This window comes from Natator depressus, chromosome 1 (assembly GCF_965152275.1).
Source record: "Natator depressus isolate rNatDep1 chromosome 1, rNatDep2.hap1, whole genome shotgun sequence".
Lineage (NCBI taxonomy): Eukaryota > Metazoa > Chordata > Testudines > Cheloniidae > Natator > Natator depressus.
Window position 1 is genome coordinate 328119379 of NC_134234.1, and position 15160 is coordinate 328134538.

Sequence of the window (15160 nt, forward strand, 5' to 3'; positions counted from 1 at the left end):
TTGTTCTCAGTTTCCACTGAAAGTAGGACAAGAAGTAATTGGCTTAGTTTGCAGAAAGGATGATTTAGGTTAGAATTAGGAAAAACTTTCTAGCAATAAGGATAGTTAAGTACTGAAATAGATTACCAAGGGAGTTTGGGGAATCCCCATCAAAACAGGTTAGACAAACACCTGCTGGGGATGGTGGATGTATGCATAATCCTGTTTCAGCATGGAAACATGGACTAGATGACCTCTGGAGGTCCTACATTTCTCTGACTCTCTTTCACATTTTAATTGTTAAACTAAATTATCTGAGCATCCTGGTGTAATTTAGCTTCTCACAAAATTTTAAATATAATTCCCTTTCCCAGCATAAAATAAACAGATACCAACAGATAAAATAACCCCCCACTCTAAACAAGGCTTTTTTATAATTTCAAAAAATGGGAATGCCGTGTGTGTGTATGTGTATATAAACAAAATATCAGTGTTTACCCTTTGACAAATGCAACCCAATATCATTCAGTCTCCTTTCCCACCAGCAGGAGGCAGTGTTATGAGTGCCAGGAAGGGCATGCTGTAGTCAGCTTACGAAAAGAACATTGCTCACATGAGTGAGAAATTGTGTTATTCCACTCTACATGAAGTAGAAGGCACAGGCAAACTAGTAGTAATCAGGCCACTTCTCAGTATAGACGTAAGGATTACATTTGCCCACCTTCCCCAGTGCTCTTTTTCTCCTCAGCCTAGCAGTTCAGTGTGGAAACCACACCTTTGTCTTTGTTTTTGGTGCAGCAACCTCCTCATACGAGCCTATAAGAGCCACTTTTCTCATTCATTTTCAGCCACGTTTTTTAATATCCTTTCACTCAGTCTAGTATCATTAAGGAAATGCAACAATGCTTTTTTTAATATACTATTGAATATCCCTGATATTCTCAGGAGTCCTTTTGATTCCAAGCTGACTCAATTTTTTATTTTAAAAAACCCCTCTTTCCATAGGATATTTCCCACAATTCCACATAAAATGATCAACTGTTTCTTTGGTTTTGTACATATTACAGCACTTGTCTTTGTCTTTTTAATAATCTTACCATATCATCATCAAGGCACATTGACCAGTTAACACTCTAAAAATGACTACTTCACTTTGTCTATCATGACTGTAAAGTATTATCTTTGATTTATTTAGCCTTTTTGTTTCCTTACTCCATGGTTTTTTGCCAATCCTTCGCAAGTTCCTTCATGATCACACTTCAAATTCTTCTCTAATTAAGGGTATCTTAATATCCATCTCCTCATTTTTAGAGCATGTTTTGCTGCTTTGTCAGCCATCTCACTTCCAGGTATTCCAATATGTGCTGGAATCCATGCTGTTGTTACAGAGATCTGCTTGCATTATTTCCATAGTTAGGAACATTATTTCACTTATTCTGTCACTTCTGCTTTCCAAACGCCCTGCTCTGATTGTCATTATGTCTGACAAGTAATCAGATAAAATTACAGCTGCAGCTGGTCACGCATCTCTGATCCAGGTTAGTGCCAACATTATCCCCATTAGTTCAGCTGTCAGAATGGTCACATAACTCAATAGCCTTTTAGAGTTCTGGATTCCAAGACTAGGAACACAGAAGGCTGTTTGCACTCTACCCATGTTGTCATTATTTGATCCATCTGTGCAGATTAGGCAAAGCTGGCCCCATTTTTTCATACATAAATTCAGAAATTGCTTGGTCATAATGTGTAGTTTGCTTCCCTTGTGGATTTGGAATAATTTTTTTTTTAAAGAAGTGGAGGAGAATTACTGTCCTTCTCTTTGCTTTCTATTATTACAAATTCTTTCTAAAAGTTCTTTCAGTTTTTCTCTGACATCATTTTTACCCATTTTCTGACCCTGATAGTATGAGGAAGTCTGTTACAATCATATAATTTTGTCTACTAAACTCCCAGCAATCCTCATAAATCTACACACTTCTATTTCATTATTTCCCTTTTACCTTTGCCCAAGAACTTAAATCTAACCGTTTCATTCTTATTCATAGGTGCTTCTCCAGTGGCTATTTGCAGCACACATATTGGTACTTTTATCATTGCGCCACATGCCCGTTGCAGAGCTTGGGCCTGGAGCAATTTCAGGTTTCTAAGAGTTGTTTTCGAGGGTTAACCAAAAGCTTGGCATCCACAGTCTAAAACTGGTTTCAGAGTAACAGCCGTGTTAGTCTGTATTCGCAAAAAGAAAAGGAGTACTTGTGGCACCTTAGAGACTAACCAATTTATTTGAGCATGAGCTTTCGTGAGCTATCGGATGAAGTGAGCTGTAGCTCACGAAAGCTTATGCTCAAATAAATTGGTTAGTCTCTAAGGTGCCACAAGTACTCCTTTTCTTTTTAGTCTAAAACTGGTCTTCTCAATGCTCTATACATAATCATCATCACTTTCTTGTCTGTACCCCCTTTGTTTCCAGCTATACTTTTAAGTAAGTTCATCCTACTTTTGTATGCTGTGACCTTTCCAAGCTAATTAAATATCAAACACTACTTCTACAAGCACAGACTTTTTTATCTGAATTTTTTCACCATAAAGAAATGTCCTGTTCTTAGCTAACTTTCTTCCTGGTGAAAAGCATTCCCTTTGTAAGTGTGAATTTAAATCCCCAATCACTTTCCTCCTTGGAAATTCTATCAAGTGCCTCATTTCTTTTCCATGGCTACATTGTCTTTCATATTTAGTCCATATAGTACAGTCATCTGCAAAAAAAAAAAAAAAAAAAAAAAGAAATACCTATTGTCATTTGCACACTATGTGGAAGGTCATTTATCATAATGGAAAACAAAGGAAGGCTGATAATGCTCCCTTGTGGAGTTCCACTGGTAGAGACAATCCCTCTTTTGCAGGCTTCTTCTTTTCCCCCTCAAAATAAACTGAACGGGTATGTCACAAGGTAGCCAATCCCTGTGAGTAGAACTGGGCCCAGCTCCCCAGTGTCCGAGCAGGTGCAGCCAATTAAAGGGGGCTGAGCTACACTGGGCCTATAGAGGGCTGCCATAGCCAGGAAATAAGTGGTGGAAAGGAGTGATTGGGAAAGGTAATACCTGAAGAAGGGAAGCCCTTGTGCTAATAACTCCTGCAGTGGGTCCTTGGAGCAAGGGACCAGGTGCTTAGGAATACAGCTCTGGGGCTACTGCTCTTGGAAGGGAGAAGAGCTGAATAGAACTAGGTAGCTTCCAGGAGCTTCTCTGAGAGCCCCAGACACTGCTGGGTGGGGTGACCCTGAAGCCTAAAAGAAAGGAGTGAGTTAAGACTGTTTTCTGTTGCTTTACTCGCCTGCATTAAGAGAATGAACCTTCTTAAAGGAGACAGGGCATGGCAGTGACTGCTTGGAAGCTGCAAAGAAGCCCTGCCCTGGGACAGAGGAATACATAAGTGATTAGCAGAAAGAAGCCAAAGAACTAAAATCACTTCTAGAAGTTCAGTGCCCCTCAACAGGAGGAGAGAGTAACACACCAGGAGAGACCTTCAATAGCCTTGCCCTCTGGGCCCTCTTGAGGGCATGCGTTGCATTCCCATCCGCATTCTTTTCAGCCTGTCTACACACTGGGCTTGCAGCAACTCCAGCACAAACACACCTACCCTGCCCTGAAGATCTCACAGCAGAAAGGAGATTACAGACAGAACAGCAATGAGAACTACGTAGTTCCTATACCTATTTAAGAGAGCCAGCATGAAGGAGGCTATCTGTGGATAAGACTTACCAAATCTTTTACTTCTGGCTACATCCTTTTTGAGAGTATAGAAAAGGTGCAATTGCCAATCTGAAGTTTTTAAAGGTTTGCAGAATTTGGATGAAAAGCTGGAGAACAATGTCTGGAATATGTCAGCTTTATTCATCTGTTACTTTGTTATTTGTATTGCAGTAATGCCTAAGGGCACTGCTGGGGCCCAGGGCCCCCATTGTGCTAGGCACTATACAGATACACAAAATGGCTTTTGCTAACTTTATACACAAGTGAAATTGATTCAGAATTTGCCCCCCCCTTTGTAGACTGCCCCTTCAATATGCTTTTAACAGACCAAATTCAAATATCAACATTTCAACATGATTTGACGCAATTTCATTAACACAAGACTACATCTTTTACTACACTCTGCCAATTAAGCAATCTGACTAGCTAAACATTCCTGCAACAATTCTCACTCTTGATTAGACCAAGCTCATTTGGGACTGGAATGATGGAAATAATGAAACCTGCACTGCACTATAATCTGTTTCTATGGACTGAACACCAGTACGTGATCTCACGATGAGATTTCAAATACAAGGCAGACATTCATAAGGAGGAAACATCAGATGAAGGAGGTCAAGTTTCAGTAACAGATGTGTGTTTTATTGTTTACATATTCAGCCTCCTATGATAATAAAAGAATCAGCACTCTGCATGCAAAACATATAATCCGCTCATGGGGCAAGTAGTTTGTTCCATTACATTAGACCCTATTTTCATGCTCAGTACAGGGCTGAGGCAATGAACAAAGCTGATTTCTAATTTCTGATTTCAAAAATGGAGTTGTCCAAAACTACTAAATCAAGAACCAATTAATCATCCTTCCGGTGTTTAATACAGAATTTGTTTCCCCTAAGTTCTTCCTTGTCTATGGGCAGCTTTTGATTGAGTGCTGTTGAGATTTTATACAAGTACTTACTTATATTTTAATAAAATGTGCTTATCTTACCCATATGCACATTACCAAATGATGAAGTATGACCCTAAGCACAAAAACATTTATAGGACTTAAAAAAGAGGAGACCTCACCGCCCTTTATCTTTTTCCCCATTGTATCTTCCTCTGCCTGCATCAACTACCTGCCCTTCACCTCCTTCATTAATCTCTCCCCAGGTAAGGCCTGGGAAAACAGGTGGTCTTACAATATGTCCTATAAAGTAACAAATACTTTAAAAATTCTGGAATGTGCCAATGTCTAAATTGTTTTTACAAAAGTGACTTGTGTGACCTCTTCTTTTGCTCATTAGTATTTGAATTGTAGAGTATCTTTAAATAAAATTAGAACAGAAAAGATCATTAGTCACTCTGATTTTGCCACACAACACTGTGAGTACTAGCTGGCCAACTCTCCTCAACCATAGATGATCTATGATTGAGTCTTCTTCATGGACAATCATACGTGCCAAGAGATAACTCATGTATGAACAAGTTGGAAGCACTCTCACTTGACAGGGTTCTTTCCATGGTCATTCTTCAACATACATTTGTCATATGGAGCTAGATCATGAGACTCCTGCTCATGTTGAGTAGTTTGTTACTCTTCAAATTGCTCCTTTGGTGCAAAGTATTATTTACACTTGATATCACAATCTACCCCACAGTGGATGTGTTCACTTTTGGGGATGGCTAGCTTCCTATATAAGAATTTTCCAGGAAGGATGTTTGAAGACATTTGTCACAGCTGACCATGTCACCAATCACTAGTAAATTTAGTCATTGGGCTGGGGGAGTAAGTGTGGAAATATGCAGGCTAAGCTTGTATATTATGGGGAAATGTGCACTATGCACTGTAAAATATGCTGCTTTTCAACAGTAAGTAAAATATACTTTGCAGTTCTATCCTTCCACACAGGGGTTTCCAATCACCACTGTGATGGGGTGTCTGCCCCACACTGGCCTGTTAGGCCTTAATGGAGCCCTAGGGAGGCTGCACAAAAAGCAGCCAATAGGAGAGGGGCTGTGAGGACTAGCCAATCTGGGCCTGACTGGCCCATATAAGAAGAGCTGCAGGGCAGAGTAGGGTCAGTACCTGCCTGGAGCTTAAGGAGGGAAAATCAGGCTGCTAGCAAGAGGAAGGAGAGCCAGCACTCTGGACAGAGCAGTGCTACTATTAGGGACTGGGGAAGCTAGGGAGAGCTCCTGGCTGGCTGCCAAGACTGCCATGATGAGGCCCTGAGGTAAGAGTGAAGAAAGTGCTGGGGTCACAGGAAAGTGGCCCAGGGAAACGTACTGAGAGGTTGGAGGGGATGCAGCACATGGCTGCCATCTACAGGGTTTCTGGGCTGAGGCTCTGAGTAGTGGGTGGGCCCAGGTACCTCCCGCTGAGGCAGTGGCTGGACAGTTGGACTATGGTATGGGCTCCTGGAAGGAGGGAGTGCAGAGTGTGGCACAGCCAGGGGGCTGTGTCATGAAGAGGATGCTGTGGTCCTTGGAGTGATGTGGGTTCAGGAGTGATAGTGGGTGAGACATCACCAGGATTAGGTGTACTGACTTGTGGAGCTGATCCCCCAAGACAACCATCACAAGGTGCTAGCTTGGTGAGTGGAGCCCTCTCACAATCACTTAACTAAGAGTTGCTCTGCTCTTGTGAGGTAGGTAAATCTTACTGTCCTCATTGTACAGATGGGGAAACTGAGGCACAGAGAGTGTAAAGTTCAGGGATGGCAGTAGCAAAGCCTGAATTAGAATCCTGATTAACTGCCTCCTAGTCTTCATTCTTGGACTACAAGACTTTTCTTCTTGTCTTTGATAATTTTTGTTGCAACAATCCACCAGGTTAAGTTTGCATTGCAATTCTCATCACAAAGTGTCTTTACTCATTTTAAAACACACACACACATTCCAGGAAAAAACTGATAGAATATCAGTGCTATTCAGAGAGCCTAAAAATACCAATTTGAATCAGGCTGCAGGCATGCTATGTAGGATAGAAGGTACTATTCAAAATCCTCAACAGGGGTTAGTTGATATACCTCAATCCAAAGCTACAACAGTCCTGCTGTTCCAGTCTTTGGCTGGTCATGAACAGAGACCGCCAGTGGTGGTGTTTTGCCAAAATTATGTGATAACTCTTATGATCCAACAAATGAAAAGTAGGGAACACAATAAGACCATCCAACTCCTTCTCACTTGTAAGGTAAGAGCAGCCTTTGAATGTACAGACTCCTTTGGGGAAAGCAGTGAAGAAAAGGGGAATGTGGGGAAAAAAAACCAAGAAAGCAGAGTGGAGAAGGTTGGGCTGCAATGGAGGCTCAGATTAATGTTATTTGGGGCTCATGCCCAGTTATGGCTATCACAAACCTTAGTGGGTTTCAGAGTCTATGGGTACAGGGATTGCAGGGAGCCACAAAGGGAGGCAGGGACAGGGATTGTTCACAATCTTATCCCTGCTGCCTTCTGCTCTCTGTTCAGCCTTCCCCCACCCCGGAGCCTCTCCTTTACCCTGCACTCATCATCCTTGTATTAGCATGCAACATACATTTTTAATTATAAACATGGATGGGAAGAAATACACAGGAGAGGGTCCCACTTAAGGGGTGCTGAATCTACTCTAATCAGCCTAGGTGGGCACAGCTATAAGTATCAGTGTTCAGAACCAGAAGCACATCGATTTATGGCAGAAGTAGCACAGTGCTGCAGTCCAGGACATCTGCCTGGGTGTATGGAAGTACATAATCAAATCTGACCCCACTGGCTGTTCTCCATGAAGGTCGCTTACTCCACTGCTTGTTACCTGCCTACTTCCATTTTTGATTTCTAGAGCACTATATGGTTTCAGTTGTGGCTACCTTTAAACTAGCTGGGGTATTTGAGTTAATGGCACCAGGTTTCAACACCGTGGGCTGGAGTTAGGGCTTCTTCAGCAAAAGAGCCCTTAAATTGGGAATCCTTCCCTTTGCTGGTCCAACAGAACCCAAAGCTTTTTGGAATGTATTAGCTTTCTGCAAAATTGGCTGTCACACAGAATGGACAAGGGACCTGATGTTACCAGCTGCTGAAGGACATCACTTTCATTCTAGTGATAGTGGACAGTTTGTTCAGAGCTGAATGGTCAGGGTTCTAGTCCAGGCTCAATGTTTATGTGGTTTTTTTTAAAATAGTAATTGTGTTTGCAGAGTATGAGTTCTCATTACATGTGGACCTTCAGGAATTCTGTAAGATTCATCTAGTCACAGAAGCCTTTACTGAGTTCTCTTTTCTCTGAGAGCATGAAGATAGGCACAAAGATTTAGCTGAGGTTTCTGTTTCCTGGTTCCTTTTTTGCTGCAAGAGGGGGTTTGGTTCTCTGTTATTTACTGACTATTTTTTTTTAAATCATACAAGCAAAAGTTTTCTGCTCAGCCTATTTTTTTATGTGAAAATGATATAACACATAGAAATGAGTATATTATTTACTGGAGCACAGAGCTCACCAAATGCAAATCATTGTTGCCTGAGCATCTATAGTTTACAGTAATATTTTTCATTAGGAAATCACAGTACTTTTAGAGAGTACCATACAATAACTCCTCCCACATTTCACAAGCCAGACAGATGTGGTCATCGTAACAAATCAGATTGTTGACACTACATAGCCAGTCTGCTTTTCACTAGAGCTTTGTTGGCATTTCAAGCAGAAACAAGTGATTTTTCTGCCTATCCCCCTGCAGCCATAGACACCAGGTATATGTTAAATGGTAACCAGAGGTGAATTAACCCACTGTGCCATAAATTCCCTGGTGCCTTCTTTTGAAGTTCTTTGTCATTAAATTAGCTTAAGTGTTTAATTGTTCTCTTTGGGCCAAATTCTGCTCATTCTAGGTACAAGACTGTTCCCGGTGTGACTAATTGTGAGTAGATTCTCATGTAATTATATGACTCCAGAAGCTGTGCATTAAATAAAGAAATAATGTTACTAATGATGCATTGTTTTAATTGATGCATTGACATGCATTTTTCACATTTGGATTTTGTTCTCTGTGGTTTCTTTTTAATAACATTCTTTTCACATCCTCCAGCTGTACCAATTTCTTGACCTTCCCTTTCCCAATTTTTTCAGAACTTTGTGTGGTTGACCTTCACTTTGCAAAAGTGTGAAGAAATTTGTTTCTAATCACAATTGCTAGCTGCATCCTTGCTGAGGTCTACAGATTGTTTGATGGGTTTATAAAAAGAGGCAGAAAAATGTGGTGGTGGTAAATTTAAAAGGGCAGTGAGAGAATCCATTTTCATCTGCGGACCACAAGATCATCCTATTAGTGTGTGGCCCCAATGCAGTATTCTTGGAGGATGAAGTTGAAGTATAGCTTGTAGCTTCCCATCTTTTTTTTTTTGTTTGTTTAAATGTGCAGCTGATTACAGGTTTCAGCGTTAGTATGGAGAGAACAGAATTTTTTCAGATTGTAACATGGGAAAGTGAACTAAGTTCAGAGACTTGGCCAAGATCACACTAGAAGTCAGTGGCAGAACTAGGGATAGAACCTATGTCTACTGCCCTATGCCATGGACCACACAGCTATAGATGGTGTGACATCATGAATGAAGACTATTTCTTTCACTAATTCTTCTCTGAAATTTCATTCCATTTCAGGACATGTAGCTTTAAAAATAACATATCCAGGTTATACTCCTTCCTGAATGGAAGTACAGTGTGACATGTCATGATCTCTTGTAACATATCATTAAATTTATTCACATGTTCATTCAAATTGCTGGGATGTGGGCACCATGATATAGGAGCATAACTAATGTTTGAATACAGTTCAAAGAAGGAGTTCATCAAGGATCATAAAAGCCAGACTGCTGCTAGTGCCAACTTTGCTGATTGTTCTGTATAGCTGAGAAACAAATAAGAATCTGCTATAGTCTTTTTGTTAGTCATATATCATTTGACATAGTAACACTGCATATCATGTGACTATGTCACAGTATATTGGGACTAATGAAAGAAACAGGCTGCTTTTGAGCAAAGGACTCTGGTTTTCTTACTTACCTATCAGTAAAGATGAAAATCACCAGGAGAGGAGAAAACTTGAGTCATGGAGCATTGAAATGAAGGCAAAGCTAACGTAGATAATAACTATGGGAAATATGGAGCTAATAATGAGGGTGAGAGCAGCACTGCGGAGGGAGTTCCAGGAGAACGAGTGTTCACAAGCAGCACTCAATCATAATGCAACAGGAGGGGCTCATATGGAAGAGCTGCCCTTGATAACTGTAGAATTAGTGAACTCCAACCTTGAACTAAGATTGGGACAGGGTAGCTTCCTCTTTCCTTTCCTAACCCAGACTAATAACTCTACACCTTTCCTTGTAATGTATTTCTGACAGGTTTCCACACTTCCTGCCATGATATTGTATCAGATAGAATCCTACATTAGGCTGTGTGCCCGTTTTGTCCTGTTCCTATGGAAGGGTCTGCTTGCTGCAGGTGTGCCCCTTATATCTGGGTGTGGTTTAGCGGGTCTCCTTCTTTGTTGTGCCCCTGTCAACAGTGGCTCTGGGCCTGCAGTGGTCTGCCTCTTCTTGTGACTTTACCTTCCAGCCGGGTCACTTTAAGACCTGTCCCTTCAGGGGCAACCTGAGTCCAATATCCTAATAACCTAGCAACATAATGCCAGAGGTTAGGCCAAACTTCAGGCTTTTGGGACCTGTCATCCCTTGGCTTCAGGGATTTTCATGCCCTGTCCTAAGTGGGCCAGAAGGGGAAGCTAGGCCTGACCTCTACTCTGCATTCCAGCCTAGGAGATCTGTTTGTTCAGTTTAATTCATTTTGTCACAGTCCCTTTGTCAGCTGACTCCCAAAACAAAGGAAAGCCAAACTAGTTATAGGGAACAAAAGAAACAAAAAGGTTCTGCACCAGGTCTACTTGCCCCAAGGACTCTTGGATGCTTAGGAGTCTCTAACCCCAGTTGGCCCTTCCTTCCCAGTGCTAGCTCAAGAGGTCTGGTCCCTCTCTATCAGTCACCACTGAGCTGGGCTTTTCCTCTCTTATCTTCTCCTTCCAAGCTTGATCTCTGCATAGGTGTAATGAGATGGGGCTGATTGGGCCCGCTGGCTGTAATTCACTCCATCCTGGTCAGCATGAGGTCTGTATACCCAGCGCACACCCTCCCCCTCAAGACAGTACCCAGGGTACTAGGATTGGAAGAGAGATCCTTCACCCTCCTGAGGGAAAAAAAAACAGTTTGATGTGCTTTCCTTTTCGATGTTGGGCTTTAAAACATTAGGGATGGAAGGATGGTGTTCGTGTGCTTCATGGCATTTAATCACCTGAGGGGGACATGTCCATGACCAGTATGAATTGGTTCCTGAGCAGGTAATATCAGAGTGCATCTATTGCTCACGTCTAGGCTCTCTTTCTCAATGACAGCATAGACCTTTCCCCCTGAAAATAGCTTCTGGCTAATATACAGAACTGAATGATCCTATCCATCTATTTCTTGGGACCACATGGCCCCAAACCCTATTTCCAAAGCATCTGTCTGTAACATGAATTACTTTGATAAATCTGGACCATAAATCTGGTGCCCTACATAGGCAATCCTTCAGTGTCTAGAAGGCCTTCTCACATTCCTCACACCAGTGGACTTTTCTCCGGCCATTATCTGTAAGCAGGTCAGTGAGTAGGCACAAATCTGCAATAATGACCCATGAGCCCTAGAAAGCTCTGAACTTGTCTCTTCATTATTGGGACAGGGCAGAATTTTAAGGCCTGGAATTTGTCAGCCAGGGACTGGACCTGGTCCTACCCCAGCATACATCTCTGGTAAGTAGTTTCCTCCCTTCCAATTTTACATTTTTGCTGGGTTTGCTGTCAGCCCAGCCTCCTGTAAAGATCAGATGACTACAGCCATTTGTTCTAGATGGGACTCCCAATCCTGGCTAAATAGGCATCATTTTATGAACTGTGTGGATGGAGTCCATCAGCCGCAAAGATAGTGGAAGTTCTGGGGGGGGCCAAAAGGCCTGGTTTGAACTGGTATACCCCAAAGGCTGTGGAAAAAGGTCTCAGAACTCTGGCATGAATGGGCTAGTACAGGTTTGTGAGGTCTAATGTGATGATATACTTGGCTCTGCCCAAGTGGTCTAGGGGTTCATGCAAAGGCATGGGATATACATCAAATGTGGAAATGGCACAGCTAAGAGCATAAGTACTGCACTAAAGGCTCTTAGCAGGAGCTTTGGCTTTCTATCAATAGTTTAGCAGCAGCTCCGCTTGGACTGAGTGCCTCAAACAATCTACAATCCCCCTGAAAAGAATCTCAGCTCCCCTCCAAGATGGAGCCCACCACATGGTCTCCCCACATCCCTTGGAAGCAGAAGTGTCTTTACAACTCCCTCGATGGGGAAGAGTCTCCAAAGTTGGATCGCAGCCCTAAGAATCTTCCCGATGTGATCACTCCCCATGAAGTTTGGAGGCCTCTCTAGTAGAGGGTGCCTACACATATATAACCATGAAATGGGGGTGGTAATTTCTTTGTGATATGGACACTTGTATACAAGAAACTGAATTGACACCAGCATCCCATTTCATATTAGCCACTTTAGAGGCAGGTTGGTTAGAGAAAAGGCATTATACTTTACTAACTGCATAACCCATAAGCTCTGACTGAGTCTCCTTGGGCTTTTGGAACCAATGTTTTACACTGGGCATGCTTGAAGAGAGAGAAAATCATTGATAGGGAGTAACTATGGTAATCTGACTGCACCTCATTTGCATGATCACTCTCCTACTAGTAATATGTGGTGAAATCCTTGCCCCATTTAAGTCAATGGGAGTTTTGATTTCAACGGGGCCAGTATTTCACCCTTGATGTCAACTAGGCTAGATTTATACCTGTGACTTATAGTTGAATAACTCATACCCTACTCCCTAATCATCTTTTTTCTATGATCTTCCCTTAAATGTGATTTAAAAGAGGCTACACTTTATACTGTGTATTTATGAGTACACATCTCTCATTTAACGCTTTGAATCTTAAAAGAAACCAATGTAGCAGATTCCCAGCAGTGGGCCCTCTCCTGCCTATGGCAGCCTGTGGTGGTGGTAGTACTCCCACTTATACCCAGTGCCCACTGGATGGAGCATTCATTAGGAAGGCTGATAACCAGTTTCAAATCCCAAGTCAGTCTAAGATAGAACAGGGACTTGAACCTGGATCTCCCATGTCCTAGGTGAAAGGCCTAACCATGGGCTACGGGGCGTTCAAGTTCCACTTTGTATAAAATACTTAAATATGCATTGCACCAGAGAAAGAGTGACTCTGGAGCCTCCTGGAGAAATGGTGCCAGATGGAGAAAGACCCAATGGGAAAAGACTGAGAGACAAAAACATCAAAATTAATTGTTTTAATTTTTTTATTTTTATTTTTTTCAAAAATGAACAGTTTGATAAAGCCAACACGAATTTGTGAAATGTTTTGTTGTTGCTGAATCTGGATTTTTGCCCCCCAAAGGCTTAGATTAAACATTTTTGCCCAGCTCTGTTGCTGAGTTGGGAAGGATGATCATGCAAACTATAGAACGGGAATGATCACAGATAAAAATATATTGTCATAATTGCAAATGTTTGTAACCCATGTTTTATGCATTATGGCACGTGTCCCCCTCTAGTGGTTGGAATGCATAGAAGTTTAAGAATCTGTTACAGCCTTTTAGCAAACTGAGCAGGGAGGGGGTTGGGGTTTTTTTGGCTCTACCAGTAGAGGCTCATGGCTGTAGATGGAGAGCTCTGGAGTTCAATCCCCAACACTACCCACAGGCATCATATTGCATGTTATTTATATAGACTGGTTTAAATAAGATAACATATTGCCTGCACTACTACTTTCTATTACTTTAACCCAGTAGTATGTGCCTATTAACTTATGCTGCACTAAAATCTGTACAGCCAAATCATTGGCCACTATCATATTCGCAAAAAGAAAAGGAGTACTTGTGGCACCTTAGAGACTAACCAATTTATTTGAGCATAAGCTTTTGTGAGCTACAGCTTTCGAAAGCTTATGCTCAAATAAATTGGTTAGTCTCTAAGGTGCCACAAGTACTCCTTTTCTTTTTGCGAATACAGACTAACACGGCTGCTACTCTGAAACCTGTCATATTCTTCTTCACTTTCTTTCTTATGACCAACCTTTACCATGATGCCTATGGTAAATTGCCGAATAAGAGTGCTTAAGCAGGTAGGTTGTTAGTGATTCATCTGTATCTCTTGTCCACTTATCGTACTAAAAAAAAAATCTTTGAGGCCTTCAAATGGATACTCTACCTACAGTATAGGTAAAGCTGTATTCCTATATGTAACATTCATTTTCCTCTTCTTTCCTCCACACTGTTTTACAGCTCCCCAGTTGTGCCTTGTTCCTTTTTAGATTGCAAACATTTTGCAGAAGGGACTGTTTCGTATTTATGTTTGTACAGCTTCCAGCACAATGAGGCCATGATCTGATTGCTATTCTAATATGAATATATTCATCCAAACACTTCAGAGAAGCTACTATGGAAATATTAGTTACTCCTATGTTTAGGTACCTAGCATACATCACCTTCCTGCTGGTACTGTATATCTACTCTGTAGTATATCCAGTAACAGACACAAGGCAACTATAACATTCATCATGGGTTTTTGAATTGCAGCTCATACTTTCACAGTGCATTGTCCATTGGCAGCTTTAGACCTTCCAGTAGTGACATTTTTGTCATATCACTTTAATTCTGAAAAGCTTACATCATTAAGAGCAGCCACCACAAAACACATTTATCTTTCTGTTTTATCCACAATTACAAGTACACATTCCTTCATCACCAAATTCAAAGCTAACCTGAATTATTCCCATGACATCAGGAAGGGGAATAGAAAGTTTCTTTATTCAGAGCACAGAAAGGATCTCTTATTAATGAGATAAATTTTAAAATGTTTCACTCTCTACACTTAAAATGAGAGAGTTTTCTACATTGTGAGGCTAATTCCAATCTCACTGTGGTTTTAAACTGAAATAAGGTGTGAGTGAGATCACAGGCCCTTTGGCTTCAAAAGCAGCTCCTAAAATATCCTAACGTAGTTTTCATTCCCATCTCACAGTTTCATCCTAGAACACTCAACCTTTACTCTGGCAGGTTGTACTATTCCAGTGGAAAAACATGTATGTATAGGTGTGCATAATGACATGCTTTACTACTGGTGATTTCATGCATTCAGTCCTGTTTAAGAGCCTCATTCACAATCAAAATAGCACTTGTAGAAATTAGGAAAATGCATGGTTACATGAAATTCCACTTAAGAAGCCATGCCTTACAGATATTAAAAATGAATCTGTCGTAGCATCATGAGTGGAGCTTTTTGCAAAGCATGTGTTTTGATGTATAGTTACTCCCAAGAGAGAAGAAAATCCAAGAATGAGCCCTCAGTGAACGA